The 16,717-nt window shown below is 44.3% G+C and overlaps 1 long non-coding RNA gene across 1 annotated transcript; it reads right to left on the bottom strand.

Annotated features, from left to right (window-relative positions):
• Window positions 1-13,462: 13,462 nt before the first annotated feature.
• Window positions 13,463-15,825, bottom strand: LOC116857208. Its single transcript, XR_004380713.1, has 3 exons — window positions 15,081-15,825; window positions 13,602-13,744; window positions 13,463-13,498 (listed from the first exon to the last, which is right to left on the bottom strand). It is a non-coding gene; the product is annotated as an uncharacterized LOC116857208 (long non-coding RNA).
• Window positions 15,826-16,717: the final 892 nt, after the last annotated feature.

Raw genomic sequence — 16,717 nt, 5'->3', positions numbered from 1 at the left:
GAAGTGAGGAAAGATAATTATGTTTAACAAATGAATTAAAACAATTATACAACCACCCACTGAGTACAGAGCTTTGAGCTCTGCTTCAAATAGGATATGAAAAGAATCAGCTGAGAAACCGTATTGCAATCAAAGCTGGTCAGCACTTTCAGAGAACTTTTTTCTGCAGGATCAGAATGCAGACATTATTGGTTAGAGAAATCTAAAAGGTGCTCTCTTATCAGATATCCTGTGAACCTACAGTAAATGATTCCCAGTAACATCAAAACCTAGTAATAACCATTTCAAGACATTAAAACCCCATTTCTGGTGGTCAGTGGTATTTAGTCATGTTTGTTGTAATTTGCAATGGCCAGCATCCTTTGAACACTCTTCCTGCCTCCGAGGAATTTTCCCATGTTGACTTTCTACCCCAAAAGAGAAGCTAGAAATTACTTTCTCATTCTACCTTGCAAATGATGTAAGGATGTGACCTAAGGTCTGCCGATCAGATGCACCCACATGAGGCTCTGATGGGAGAAGAAGAAGCAAGCACCAAGTAGGTAGGATCTGTTTCTAAGGATGAATGCAAAGGACTGGAGTTCTCTGAGCAGCCATGCCCACGGTTCCATCCAGGGCCCACTGTTGGGGTATCACTGTACTATCTCCCCTGGGCAGTCCTGCGGTGGTACAGCCTCAGAACCTGGCATTGGCCCTCGGGCATTCTTCAAGGCCCTTGATAATGTTCAATAAAGTCCTTTTCTGTTACTAGTTACATCATTGACTGATACACATTTTGCTTTTCAGAAGTAAAGAATAGGGGAAGAACTCATAAGTGCTTTGAAAACTGTAAAAGACTGTACCAATCTATGGTAGCAACTACAGTGCTTGGCTTTTAAAGGCAAGAAGCAGCAACCTAAGCTTGCAAATAAATAGACCACTCACAAGCTTGCTGAATGTTTGGAATTCTACAAAGTAAAACATGGGTCACGGGATTAATGTTGTAGACGTCCCTTCATAGCCAGATGGATGACGAGTTGGGTTTTCAGAAGTTTCCAAAGCTACTCTTAGTGTAGGAACTAACTGAGGCTATTTCTGTCCCCACGCTCTGACACTGGACACTTGTCCTTTGGGGGACAGACAGCAGGAAACCCCAAGTTGGTGGGACGATGCAGGTTTTCAGTCCGGGCCTGGCTGAGGTCCCAGCCAAGAGCCAGCATGGCCCACCAGGGACATCACCCACACTCCTTCCTTTGTTAAGCTGGATAATCCTCCATCGTATGGATTTACCACATTTTGTGGGTCTGTTCATGTGGTGATGGACACTTAGGCTGCTCTTTCTGACATGGACCTTTCCCATCATTTCCAGAGCCCTTCCCTGGGACACAGCCCACTGGGACGGCAGACAGAGCTCTCCTGCATCACCTGCCGCATGACCCAGAACCGAATCCGCTTCCTTGTTCCCACAGTGATTTTTCACTCATAGCCTCATCGCCCTACTTTCATTCAGGGGCTTGATGGTCAGGTACTCTGGCACATTTTTGTCTTTGCCCCCCCTTGGTGGAGAGACAGACTGCACCCTACCATCAATGGGGAAAAGAAAATATGGCTTCTTTATTGTCGTATCCACCCTTGCTCATGGGGCTCTGCCTTGTATGGAGAGCGAGCCGGGGACTTACAGTATCTCAGCATCTTCGTGGTTAAGTAGAGTGCATTCAAAATCCAGCTCCCTCACCAGGCGCGGTCAGACACTCCATTGTACCACGCAGTCTTTTTCAGGTATAGGCTCTTTCTCTCCATTCACCCTTCTCCCTACCATGGATCTGGATGTAGGGTGGGATGGGACTCAAGGCTGTGGGACAAAAAGCCCTTGGATTCATGCTGCGTCCTTGGCACTGGTAGTCTTTGCTGCAGAATGCTGGTTTGTGGGTGGTCCTGGTGAGGTCTCGTGGGCTCCCACTGCTGGAGGCTGGCTCCTATCAAGTCCCTGTATACCATGGCTCACCCATCCCAGCCCCATCCCTCTTGGTCTTCTCTCTGCTCCCCAGCAGGAGCTGGGGAGGTGAGGGGGGCGGCTCTGGGTCTTCTCCATACCACACAGACTGTGTGGAGCCAGGAACTCGCCTCAGCCTCTTCTGTCCAGCCAACTCCACACCCCCATATCTTCCTCCACCCAAACACTAAGCTTCTTGACTCAATTTTAATGATGGGACGAGTGTTTTTGACACACTAGGAAAGAAGCACTACCATAGAGTCCCTCGGACCTGGCTCCTAGAAGTTTGAAAGGAAGAAGCTTTTTCTAGCTGCGGATAAAAAAATAAAAATAAAAATAAAAACTCAACTTTGAGACTTGGTTGATGAATGACCTATTTGATTTCAGTGGTACCTGTGGTCTTTCCTGAGACTTCTGGCTCTGCCTTGGGGACAGAAGTCCATATGGGAATGCAATTTGGGGCCCCACTGAGATTATATTGGCTTCATCTTTGAAAAAGATCATCTCTATTACTTGATTTCAATCTTAGAATGAGCAGAGTTGTTGTTCCCTTCCCTTTTGGAGAGCCTGTTCTGCTTTTGCCAACTTCCCCACACAATCCCGGCTAACCTCCATAATTACAGGGAAAGGTGGACGTGGGTCCATTTGCCAAAGAAGGTTGTGGGGAGGGTGCTCTACTGAGATGAAAACTCTGGTTATAATCTCACTGTCAAAAGATGGCTGGATACTTGCTTAACTTTTGGGTTTCTTTTCAAGAGATTAAAATGTAAATTGATGTTTCCATCTTCAGGAACCCAAACTTGCCAGTATCTTCCAAATGGCTCATCCCAGTTATGTAACACCAGCTCCCTCTTCCCCCAGCTCCGCCACACTGACGACGTCTGTCCCTCTGAGCCGGCCTCCTGAATCGCTGATGAAGTCTGACACCCTCTCATGCATCCCTGTATCTGACCCAGTTCATTCCCAGTCTCAGCTTTTTGAAAGTCTGGGAGGTACAGTAATATGTAGAATCAGAGTCCTTGAATGGACACAGAAATTCCTTCCAAACACCCACAAATATCCTCAATGTCTTCCCTTTGTACCTGTTTCCTCTCAAGTACCCAATCACCCAACAAATTTCTGTAAATACCTGTCATTCCATTTAATTTTATTTTGTGTCTATACTAGAATTAATCTTTTTTTTATTATTTTGAGTCAAATGCACAGTGTTTAAAGTAAATGACAGACTAGGAATTTTTTAGGAGGGACTTACACGTAAGTCAGTTATTTTAACCCACCAATTCACAAAATAACTTTCTTTAATAATATATATAATGTCAGAAGGGCAGGGAGAACTTCCACTTTGTTACTGCTTATCTCTTGTGCCCTGTACAGTACCTGGAAATTTATTTATTTATTGCATTTCACTTATTGATATAGTAATATAACATTATGATAATATTTCATATATTATATGTAGTATATCATATCATTGGCTCTCTCCTGTCTCTTCCCATAATGGCACTAATCCCATTGTTAGGGCCCCACCACCATGACCTAATAATCTCCTAAAGGCCTTATCTGTAAATGTCATTACACTGGGATTAGGGTTCCAAAATATGACTTTTTTTTAAGATTTTATTTATTTATTTGACAGACAGAGATCACAAGTAGGCAGAGAGGCAGGCAGAGAGAGAGGGGGAAGCAGGCTCCCTGCTGAGCAGAAAGCCCAACTCGGGGCTCGATCCCAGGACCCTGGGATCATGACCTGAGCTGAAGGCAGAGGCTTAACCCACTGAGCCACCCAGGTGCCCCTCCAATATATGACTTTTGAGAGGGGACACAAACATTCAGTCTATAGCAGAGCTATATTTTTTAAAAATTATTTTTTAAGAAATGGGAAAAATTAACCAAAAACCATTAATGTAAAAAAATGATAAAAGTACGTTGTATTACTGTAGATTTAATTTGTAACTGCAAATGTATAATATTCACTTAATATAATCAATCACCTGGGATGATAAAAAATGTGGACTCAGCAGCCCTGGCTGACAATTTGAGTCAGCATCTAAACTGTATCTGTGTTTTATTTTGTGTGTACATGTATTTTGTGTCTTGAGAAAAATCTGATTACAAAGATAAGTAACTGTAGATAAAGGATGACTCATGAAAATTTGCCTTAAAATCTCGGGGCACTCCTTAATTTAACCCAAAGTCTTGAAGAAAAGATGAAAAAAGTCTTTGCTTCAAAGTTGAATCACTAAGAAGGTCAAATACGTGTTCAGATTCCTAAACAGAAACATGCACGTTTTATTACGGCAGCAGAAATTTACACAGTGATGGGTTAGTCCCTCACTTGCTATTGTATAATGCTATCAGGTCCCGGAGAAAATCCCAGGGAGGAGCATGAATCGAGCTACGCCCATTGGGGCAAAATAGTGCACATTAAGCATCTTCGCCTGACGTTTTAAGGGTTACCAGAACAGACACTTTGGGCTAAAAACCAACCTGTGCTTTGCTCCCCAAGCAGTCTCCACAGCACACAGCTGCAACCACGCAAAGGAAGGTGCTTCTTTTCCTAATCCACACCCAGGCATCATATAAAGATAATAAGGCACCATACATTCAGCAGTGGGAGGGGTCCTTATGTAATCAGGCGTATTGTTTTGATTTTCTATGCATGGATATTCACAGGCCTGAATTTCTTAAAAGAGCAGTCAGAGTTTAAATTTTCCTGGTTAATTGTGTATTTGGAGGGTCTAAGATAGGCACAATGATGCAGAGAAAAAAACATATTCAATAATCTGTATGAGGATAAATGAACAATGGCTCCATAAGTGAATGTGATGGTGGAAATTCAGGATATATAGCACACCTCAAGTTTTGTTGTCATCATTTTAATAAAAAAATATGAATAAAAATATTTTTAGGACACGTGAGTAAAGACTAGAAGTGCAGTCTTACAGGCTACCCGCATCAAATGAGGTTACATATCCATTACATCGAAATTAAAATGGCTTCAAGTTCTCACCCGCTTCCCTCGAAGGAATCTGAAGGTCAAACATTGCTATGCTGTCACTTGGGTTGCCATTGTTGGCGCTGTCACCTTGCAAGGACAGAAATATGCACCGGTTATTATGGGATCAGAAGGAAGAGACACAGAAACCTGATTTAGGGGAAGAGGGTGAACAAAAAATATCAGGGAAGAATAATTGAACTCTGCATTAGAAACTATTGATACACTCTATGTTAACTAATTGAATTTAAATAAAAGAAGAAGTTTAAAAAGAAAAAAAAATCAGAGAAGACGAGTAACCGTGTCCTTTATTTTCCATATTTTGATACTTTGACCATCATGAGTGCTTGCTGATGCTGGAAGGACTGCCCCTCCAGGCTTGGTCAGCTCCTAGAGAGAGTTATCACTCAGCTAGGAGTGTGGTTTTTAAATGCAAAGCAATGAATCTATAGTCTGGTGGAACTCTGACCACCTCCTCTGTGGAACTCTTACTCAGGGTCCGAATCACCCCAGGGCCAAGTACCAGACAACCAGGGACAGCCGTTATACCCCAGCTCCTGCTGAAAGTGTCCAAATCAGCCAGTCCCAACCTACTGTCCCCACTTACCCCATTCCTTCCTGCAGAAACCACAATAAAGGCTCTTACCCTCAGTTCCATCCTGACAGAGCCTGGTGCTCCCCTTTGTCCTCCCATACCCCTCCCTGGTGGCTGCACCAGCCCCTTCCTTCTGGGATATGTGAGTAACCAATTGTCTTTTCAACGGCAGTGATCTCCTGGTCTGTTGGCCTTACTATCCCTAAATGACAATAAAGCCCCTAAATCCAAACAAAGACTTCCTGGAGGAGGTGATGTATGAGGTGTACGATGTGTGAAGAAGGTCTGGAAGTATTATCTTTGTATAACAAGCCAGCAAATAGGGTTTTAGGCACAGAGAGCAGCAGGTGTGGCCAGATGCAGGTGAGAGAAAGGCAAAGCCATCCATGAATTCACAGGGGCTCACTGTGGTTCAAGCACAGAACCTGCAGAAGGAGCGGGGAAAAGTGGAATTGAAGAGATCATGTAAATGGTGAAAACTGTTGGCTATGTGTTGTGCCTGACCATTGTGCTTTCTCATCTTCCTCTTTCTGGGTACAGATCACAGTTCACTCTGGGTAATTTCCCCCGTGCTTCTCTGGAAAACAGTATGGAGGTTCCTCAAAGAGTTGAAAACAGAGCTACCCTAGGACCCAGCAATTGCACTACTGGGTATTTACTCCAAAGATACAAATGTAGTGATCCGAAGGGGGACGTGCACCTGAATGTTTACAGCAGCAATGTCCACAATAGCCAAACTATGGAAAGAACCTAGATGTCCTTCAACAGATGAATGGATAAAGAAGATGTGGTGTATATATGCAATGGAATACTATGCAGCCATCAAAAATGAAATCTTGCCATTTGCAATGACTTGGATGGAACTAGAGGGTATTATGCTAAATGAAATAAGTCAATCAGAAAAAGACAATTATCATATGATCTCTCTGATAGGAGGAATTTGAGAGGCAGGGTGGGGGGGCCATGGGGCGTAGGGAGGGAAAAAATGAAACAAGATGGGAGAGAAACAAACCATAAGAGACCTTAATCTCACAAAACAAATTGAGGATGGGGCGGGGTAGGGTATGGAGAGGGTGGTGGAGTTATGGACATTGGGGAGGGTATGTGATATGGTGAGTTCTGCGAAATGTGTAGGACTGATGATTCACAGACCTGTGCCCTTGGGGCAAATAATACATTACATGTTAATTAAAAAAAAAAAAAAAAGAATTTCGCCTGTGCTTTATGCAGTCTGGGGGGAGGAGGGGCACACGTATAAACCCACACAGTGATTGGTCCACCTGACACCAATAGGACCAATCAGAGTCTCCCTGGGATTGATATGTAAATGATGGGAAGGCGAGGTTCTCTCTTTAGGCGAGTGGCTGGCCTTGCTGGATGGGATTCAGGAGCTGGCAATGGCCATCTTCCCTGACACTTGAAGAGACTCTGACCAGAGAAGAAAGCCTCCCTATGGAGACGAGTAAACATGAGACATGGACAAACAGAAAAGTGTTTTGCTGGTTTCCAGTCCCTAGTTCTCGATTCTGAAATTTTAGTTCTGCAGCTCTTCTTTTGATTTTTATGAACTCCCGTGGTATCCACCCCTACGGGAACTGGACGTTCCTTTGTTTTGTTTGTTTGTTTGTTTGTTTGTTTACTTTTCCCCTTTGGTTCAGTCCAGTTTTCTTTGGATTGCTGCCACTTGCAACCAAAGGGTCTTGTAAAAATACTACACCAAGGAAATCCACACGTCCTTAGGAGCTACTGAGTAAGTTTCTGTAGGGGAAGGACATGAGATGCACATTTTAGAGTGATCATCTTGGAATAAGTTTAGAGGAAGGATGAATTGGTGTGAGGAGGGGAGGGAAAGGGGCATATGGATGGAGATGAGATGACAGATTGGAAGGCCATTATGGTCATTCTGGCAAAGTATGGTGAGTGCCTGAAACAGAAGAGAAAAAGGGGCCGTGGAAAGATTAAACTTACACAAGGTGAGAAGACTAATGAGACTTTATGAAATCTGAATTTGTGAAATCCAAAATTGCTAGGCTTTTAGCACACTTCCTTTGGGATCTGATCTTTAAAAAAAAATTTATAATATCTCTGGTGGTGACGACACCATCGTCTTTCTGGTGATTAAGAACTCTGAAATCTTAATCTGGCCTGGGCTGTAGAATGTCAGCTGTGGCTTCAGCACAACGAAAAGCTGTTGAAGGGTTTTACACTGGTAGGTGGAGGGTGGTCATGGGATTCCTTTTGTATTTTTAAAATGTCATTTTGGCTGCCGTGTAAAGAATGGATAGAGAGAAGGCAAAAATAGAAACAAATCATTCTCCAATATTTATGGAACATCTACTATGTGTCAGGTCCTGTTCTAAACCCTAAAGACAGGATAGTTAACAAGAGACACAATAAATTTGATGTCCTCTTGGAGTTTTCATTTTAGTTGTTGAGTGAGAAATGAAGCAAATAAATATACATACATATGAGGGGTTGATGTGGGGTAGGAAGGAAACTAAGCTGAGTGAGTGGACATGGGGTGTGGGGGTTTAGGGGAGCAGGTTGGTATTTTCTATGGTGCTGTGTCAGGGAAGTCTCCCTCATTTGAGGAAAGACCTGGAGGAAATTAAGGAACGAGCAGTTGTGCTATTTGGAGAAGAGCATCCCACACAAAGCAAACACTAAGCCCAAGGTGGGAGCACATCTGGTGTGTTAAAAGAATGACACGGCGACCAATAATGCTGGGCAAAAAATGAGCAAGAGGGCAGGTGGTAGGTAGGTAAGGAAGGTAGTGGGGTCAGATCACATAAAGTCTCGAAGGCCTTTGTAAAGATTTGCCTTTAACTTTGTGCCAGACGAGAAGACCTTGGATGGTTTTGAAGAGGCTTGACTTGATTTAGATTAGAAAAGGATCAGGGTGCCTGGGTGGCTCAGTGGGTTAAGCCTCTGCCTTCAGCTCAGGTCATGGTCTCAGGGTCCTGGGATCCAGCCACGCATCAGGCTCTCTGCTCATCAGGGAGCCTGATTCCCCCTTTCCCACTGCCTGCCTCTCTGCCTACATGAGATCTCTCTCTCTCTCTCTCTCTTTCTCTCTCTCTCTGTCAAATAAATAAATAAAATTTTAAAAAGAAAAGAATCACTCAGGCTACTGTGTGCAGAACGGACTTGTGGGGTTGTGGGGTGGAGAGGCTACTTGTATTAATGTAGATTGAGATTTCTATACTGCTGGCATTTGGGGCCACATTAATTTTTGCTATGGGGAGCTGTCCTGTGCACTGACCACTAGATCCCAGGAGGGCCCTTCCCCACTCCCAAGTTGTGACAACAAAAAGGTGTCCAGACCCTGTCAAAGTCCCCCGGGGGGGCAGGTGCACAAAACTCTCCTGGCTGAGGACCACCGATCTGGGTGAGAGGCAGTATTGGCCCAGACCAGAGCGGTAGATGCAGGGGTGGGGAGAAGTGGGGAGATTCTGTGTGTATATTGAAGGCAAAACACGCAGGATTTGTAAATATATTAAGTGTGGAGTATGTGGAAAAGAAAAGAGTTGGGATGATTTTACAATTTTGGGGGCCTGAGGCCCTGGAACAATGAAGTTGCCATTTGCTAAGATGGGAAAGACTACGGGAGAAGCAAGTTTGATGGGAAACAGGTGTTTGGTTTTGGAAATGGCGGTTGAATCCATATGGGGATGCCAAACCAGCAGCTGAACACATGAGTTTGGCATTCATGGGTGAGGTCCAGGCTGGAGGCATAAATATGGGCACCGTTAGGACATAACGTTCAAGCTCTGAGAAGAAGTGGGCTTACCTATGCAGTGAGTATGGACAGAGGTGTGTTTGGCAATGCGATAAGGCAGCTTCATGATATCTGTCCCCTGGTGTTTGTCCTGTGAGTGTGGACGGGAGTGTGTATGGGACCTAGGACTTGCTTTTAACCAGTAGAATTTGGCAAGGTAAGAGTATGTCACTATTATGATCTCATTATATTAAATCAGACTGTTTTACTGATTGGAGTGAGAGGCTCTCCTGGTCTTGAAGAAGCAAAGAGCCAAGTTCGGAATCACCCATGGAGAGAGTTAAATGGCAGGAAACCGCAGGCGGCCTCTGGGGGCTGAGGATGGTCTCCAGTTAACAGCCTGGAGAATCTCCCTGCCCCCCCAGCGTGGGCTGCCCCCCAAATCACACAGCTACAAGGAAATGAGTTCCGCCAACAACCTGAGTGAGTTTGGAAGCAGAGCCTTCCGTAGCGGAACCTGCAGGAGAGAACACAGCTTGGTGGGCGCCTTCTCTCCTCCTTTGAGTGAGACCCAGAGCTGAGGACCCTGGCTAAGTTGTGTCTGGCCTCCTAACAGCTAGAGATGGTAAGACAGTAAACTGAGCTGTTTAAAGTTACTAAACTTGTTATTATTTGTTACGAAGTAACTATTAAAAACAAAACAAGAGGCCCAAAATGGAGTTGCTTATGTTAAGCCCCATGTCACCCAAACCAGACTCAATTATGATGTCAGCTGTCCCAGAAATGGAATCTGAGCCCAGGCAATCAGACACCACCTGATCCGCACTCCCTCGGACCCCTGCCATCCCCGGCAGCCAAGTCACCTGGCCACAACCAACCTGCCTTGTTTGCCTGATGTGACTTCCTTGCTCCTCCTCCCTTCTGCCTATAGAAGTCTTTTGTTTTGTACAGCTCTTCCGAGCTCCTTTCAATCTGCTGGCTTAGATGCTGCCCATTTCGTGAATCATTGAATACAACAAATAAGTTATTTAAAATGTACTCAGCTGAATTTTTTTTTTTTTTTAACACAACAGAAAACTCAGGCAGAAGGTCCAAGTCCCAGAGCACAGGACTGATGTTTAAAGGTCAGGAAGCTCAGGAGAACCTAGCCAAGAAAGGAGCCATCACTGACCAGTGTGGAAGAGGAAGGGAAAGCCAACATCACGATGAAATAAATAGAATATTTCCAGAGAAGTGGAGGGACTTCTGTGTCTATAGGACTGACAGGATGAGTCATTTGGATCTGAGGGTTAATCATTGGATTTGGCAATTTGGCGGTGATTAGCGATCTTGTAAAATATCTGTGTAGGTGTAGTTGTGGGACCAACGACTGTTAACAGTGTCTGAAGTGCAAAAAAAATTTCAGGGTTTGGATTCAAATGGGAGCAGTGGATACAAAGAGCAGTGATCAAGTCTGACTTCTGTTTTGGAGGTCAAATCAGCTGGTTTTGCTTATGGATTAGATATGAGAAAAGGGAAAGGGGGAATTTATCCCAGGGGCTGAGGCTTTAGCCAGTAGGAGGTGGGGATGCTGTTTACTAAGAATGGGGAGACCGGGACAGGAGCAGGTTGAGGAGGGAGCAGGTTAGAAATTGTGGTGGAAATAAGACTCCTATTACATATTCATGGAGAAATGCTGCAGGCAGCTGGCCACGTGATTCTCAGCTCCAAGGGCGGGTTAGGATTAGAGACATTAACTTCAGAGCCTTCAGCTTCTTCAAGGAACTTAAATCAATGATGCTGAATGGGATCAGCTAACGCAGTGGTTTTTAAACTGGGGCTGGGAGGCAGGGGGTTTTGCTCCCAGGGCTGATTGAACAATATCCGGAGACATTTTTGGTGGTCACTACTGGGTAGGGGGGTGCTACTGGCATCCAGTGGCTAGAGACCAGAGATGCTGCTAACTGTCCTGCAGTGCACAGGACAGTCCCACAGCAGAGAATCATCCACCAAGTATCAATAGTGCTAGGTTGCGAAACCCTGATCGAGAGAGAGAGAGAGAGAGAGAGAGAGCGTGCATAGCTACAGAAGACCCAGAATCAAGCTCTTCAAAGGTGCGGAGATGATAGAGAAGCAGATTGAGAATATAGGTCCACGATGGTAGGAAGAGAAACCAAGTGATTAAGAGGGCACTAAGGAAGCGGGAACCTAGAGACACTGAGTACGTCCACGTTTGCTAGTGGTAGGCGTGTATGGTGCATAGACCCCCTACGAGAATTCATGCACCTTGCACATTTTAGAGTGGACATCTGAAATTTTTAATCATAAATTTTTCATCACAGTATATGTATATTTTATTAACTAGGTGTTGAAAATATTAAACATTTAAAAAATGAGATAGAGGGTGCCTGGGTGACTCAGTCACTAAGCAGCTGCCTTTGGCTCAGGTCATGATCCCAGGGTCCTGGGATGAAGGCCCACATTCCTGCTCAGCAGGAAGCCTGCTTCTCCCTCCCCTGCTCCCCCTACTTGTGTTCTCTGTGTGTGTGTGTGTGTGTGTGTCTCTCTCTCTGCCAAATAAATAAATAAATAAATAAATCTATCTTTTAAAAAGAAAATGAGATAGGAAAGGATCGACTTCATTGGAATAACATTTGCTTGCTACAAGTTGATTTTTTTTTTTTTTTAAGCAGAACAGTCTCGTTTTCTGTTATTTTATTTCCCACTGGAAATAAAACCACACTGGAATGGAATGAAACCATTAAAATCCTTACTTGTGCTTTTTCCTATTATGTCCCCTAAAAATATGTAGTTTAATTTAAATATGAAGGAATGAGTTTCACTAACCAAAATTGATTGTTTTTCTGATTTCAGAGTGCTTCCAACATCTGCCTAAATCCCCTTTCTGATGTTAACCTTCACCCTTAATAAGGAGAGGAAGACCTAAAGGTGGAGCCCCAACTTTGGTGTCAGCCCAAGTCCTACACTCTAATAAGATCTGAGAGGAGTGTCTTGATCTTCCAGGAAGTGAGAGGAGTATCCTGATATCAGACCCAAGAATGGGCATATCACCTATCCTACAGAGCACACGTGGAGTCTGGATCTGGAAATGGATTCCCTTAAAATGATCTGCACACAAGGATTCTTTATAGAGATTTTTCAACTACCCTTGCGGACATGGTACCCTACACCCACAGGTGTAGACAAATATTTTACAAGCTATGCTGGGAATTAGGTGGGGAGAGAAATACAGAGGTTGTTATAGGAAGATAGAAGTTTAAAGGAAGTCTTTGTTTTGGTTTTTTTTCCTTTCGTTTTTAAGAAAAAGGTCATTTGTCTTCTGACTGGAAAGATCCATTGGAAAGAGAACTTGATATTGACCCTGGGAGTGGAGTCCTGGAGAGGGCTAGAGGGAACAAATCCCCGACACAAGGAAGGGGACCCAGCTGGGGGGGTCTGCTCTTCTCAATAACCCTGCTCTGTCTTCAACTCTTTCTGTGTTTCTTGTACATTTCTCCAATTACCATGTAAATTCCATGATGCCAGGGACTTTTCTGTGTTGTTCGCCACAGATTTACAAACACTCAGGGCAGTGTGTAGCACGTAATAGGTACTGACTAAATATTTATTGAGTAAATGTCTAAAAACAAATTAAAAATGGATACAAATGTAGGTATAGATTTGATTGGGACTGGGAGCTGAGGAAGGTGAGGACAAAGGGGGTGTCCAGAAGGACTGTCATATGCTAAAGAAGAATTTCAGGATAAGGGAGACCTGGTTATTGTCAAGCCAAGGCTGTTTTTGCCTCTAATGAGGGAAAGCATGAAGACAGTTGGGAGTTTCCTGGAGAAATGTTACATTCCTCCTATCACACATCCTTGTCAGTGGGCTTCGGGTTTAGAAGAAATTCAGTTTTATTTACACTTCCCTCCCCCTCAGCCTCCCTCAATTTTATGGAGGGGAGGGTGATGTTAGGGCTTCCGGGAACTGAGGTATGGGTCTCCGGAAGTCAGGCTATTGATGAGAAAGCTTCTTCCTTCCTTGTAAGTCTCTAGGACATTTGTAAACGGAGGGAGACTCCTGTCCTGCAGGACTGGGATCTCTATCAGTTAAGCATTATTTTTCCTTTAGGGTAGCCAGGAGTGCCTGAGGAATGTCACACATATGGCATGGGGGTGGGTGTAGGGTGCCAGCTTTGTCCTCAGCTTGCCTTCTGCTCCCTCATCCCTAGGACAGGAGCTGAGAGTGAGGGGACATAGTTCAGAAGAGGTGGGGGTAGGCGTTGTTGAGGCAAGTCTTGAAGGTGTGAAATGGTCATCTATTAGAGGGAAAGCAAACCCACTGGAGAGACAAGGGAGTTTGAAGCCAGGGTTGAGTATCCACTGGAGGATTGTAGTCAATTGTTTTAAAGTACAGCAGGTTGGCTCAGCTGAATGATTGGTTCCTGGTTTCTGGTGCATGCCGCTGGCATTGGTGGAATCATTTCTAAAGAAACAAAACAAAGGAGGATAAGCTGTTTTTTCAGAAATGATGATGAATCAAGTTTTGAACATGCTGGGTTTTGAGGCACGGGTGGGACATCACAGTGAAATAGCACGAGTAGGTAGTCAGTTACACGGGCCTGGTGGGTAGGAAAGAAACAGATGGTCGTGTATCAGTGGGAGAGATGTTGGCTAGGGAATGGGAGCTGAAACCAAGGGCACAGTTGATATCACTACAAGAGAGGGTAGCTTGGAAGAGAAAGGTTAACTGAACCCCCGGGGAAACCCTGATGGGAAAGTCACATGCATTTGTCAGGCATGCCAATGTTGACACAGATTATTGTAACTCCTGGGTGCCAGAAGCCACGTCTTCGAGCTTCATTCATTCTCTGCCTCTGGCATAGCGTGGGCCACACTGAAGGTAATTCTAAAATTCGTTCTGATTTGATTTCACTGCACTTTTCATTTACCAGAATCCTGTCATGGTTTGGTAGTGTATCATTTTCTCAAAAAGATTAAATAATGACCATTTTACAAATATGAGATGAATGCCTGAAGGGATTTTGTTTAGTTCATTTATTAGCTCGGGAACCACTAAGACATTACCACCACTTCAAGCAAGAATCTCAAGGCAGACACATATACAATCAGTAATACTTAAACGAATTTGCTTTGATAGATGCAAATAGATATGCAAATAGAATGCAAATGAATGCAAAACTGCCCTCTACCAAAGGAAAGGGGGTCAACTGTACTTGCAGTGGACAAAATTCATTTGCATATTGCTAGACAAGATCATCTGTATCCATATCAATTATGTAAAATCTGTAGAGTTGCAAAATAGCTCAAAGACAAGAAAGGCACAGAATATCCCATAGAATTGGTCAGCCCAGAAGGGTACATGAGACAACGCCTGTTTTCCCTTGGAAGACACTATAATCTTTTAGGTTCATTTCAATGTCTTTTGTGATTTTGCCTATGCTTTAAAAAAAAAAAGTTACCCTTATCATTCTTATTAGTTTGAAAAAAACTAATAAAATATTAGTCTGTTATAAAATACATATGGAAGAATGTTCTGGCACTATCATACCCAATTTGGGGTACTAACTGATTAGGAAGATGAGGCAGAATTTGGGAGCCCCAGGATGAGTCTGTTTCCGGTTGGAATGGGAAATATTTAAGAATCAAACTAAATGATCTCAAATCCACTCTGGAATGAAACAGGTATAAGGAAAATACAGAAGATGTTGAAATGGCCCTGTTGGCTCATTGTGAGCTTTCCTGGTCGAATGGAGACCTCTACCATGATGCTTGTCCTCCATGTCCCACCCACCCCACACCTGCTATCCTGGCACCAAAGGGCCACCAGACTTTAGGCTCAGTCTGCAGTTCCAAATGGAAACCCTCTGTTCCCACAGTAGTGGACAGGATGATTCTGGTTGCTGGTGGAAGCGTCAGCTGCTTTAGTCCAACAGTTCAGGAGAGGATCAGAAGAGCATAAGGACGATATTGGAAAAAATGCTCATACGAATTTCCAGAACACAATATTTCTCTTTGCAATTTTTGAGTGTTCTGTAGCCAACCTGCCAAAAAAATGTGAAAACTATAAATAGAGAAGAGTGGGAAGGAGAAATGAGGACCTGTCACAGTGCCAGCGAAAATAGGGAACTGAGAATTTTCCAGAGATTCAGAGTCAAAGGGGGTTAATATTTACTTAGAAAAGAAGTCGTGGGCACAAGCTCTAGGATGAAATGAAGGCAAGAGAGGCAAGTTAGGGAATAGAGAGAGAGAGACTTGAAGATAAAAAAAAAGTCAACTTAAAGTCTCATTCCTCATTAAGGAAAGTACAGATCAGAGAAAAGGGGAGAGACGGGATATAGTTGATCGCCGATTATGTCTGGCTCTGATTAGAAGCTTTGTATCCACTTTTTAATTTCATCTTCCAGCCTGTTTCCTGGATTCCAGCTCCTATTTCCTGTGAAATAGGTACCATCACCAAAGACGAGAGTCAAACATGTAACAGTAGGCAAATCTTTAACAGCGCAGACAACTAACTAACCAAAAGCTGGCCCGAGGACCCCTGCAGAGTCATGTGTTACGCTCCCAGGGCCTGGATCCCGAGGCCACGGTAGAGATCTTGGGAAGGGTTCAGGGTAGGGAGACACACAGCGGGCTCTGGCCAGAGGCTAGTCACCAAACTTTGCGAGGCTGAAGGGGTGTGTACCAGCTGAATGTCAGCTCCCAGGTGACACTGAGGGCAATGTCCTTTGGGAAGATTTCAGCTGACTCTCTGCCTTTCCTTCGTCCTCCCCAGGGTGTTCCATTAGCATCTGGGGTCTTGCCTGTTGCTCCTGGCTTTGGTTGCTCCACGCCACTGCCACAGCCGGGGCCTCAAGTGGCAGCACACTGTATGGGGTCTTGACTGTTCCCTCCTGACTCTCGGAAGGAGAACAGACAGCAGGGGTTTTCATTCTTTGTTGGCACCCACCCTCTTCAGCATCCCCAAGATCAGTACCCCAGGCTGCACAAGCTCAGGTTCATGTCTTTACCAAAGGCCGGCAATCATTTCAGAAAGGAATGACAATGAAGGTAAGAAACAGTTCAACTACTCGCTCATCTGGACTTCTAGGGCAGGCAGGGTTCCCAGACAACTTTGTTCGGTCCAACTGGCACCCTTGCCCCCTCTCTTGGTGCCTTGGTGATGAGTGTGGGCCTTGCTGTTTGCGCTGCCTGAATTTGCCCTTGTCGCTTATTAACAGTGTGGCCCTGGGCTAAAAGTCATGCCTCTCAGAGCCAATCGGAATAGCTTATTAGACCTATTGATTCTGGCATCGTGGGCCTGTGCAGAAATCTCTCTTCTTCATCCCTCCTCCTTCTCAGTCTTCCCCTCCTCCTCTTCCTCCTCCTTCTTTGATGTGTAAACCAAGGTATTTGGGGAGCAGGGAATGATGTGATGTTTGGGATTTACTTTAAAATA

The sequence above is a fragment of the Lontra canadensis genome, unplaced genomic scaffold, assembly GCF_010015895.1.
Source record: "Lontra canadensis isolate GAN:19392208 unplaced genomic scaffold, GSC_riverotter_1.0 scaffold120, whole genome shotgun sequence".
Taxonomy (NCBI): Eukaryota; Metazoa; Chordata; class Mammalia; order Carnivora; family Mustelidae; genus Lontra; species Lontra canadensis.
This window is presented reverse-complemented; position numbering and strand designations above follow the sequence as displayed.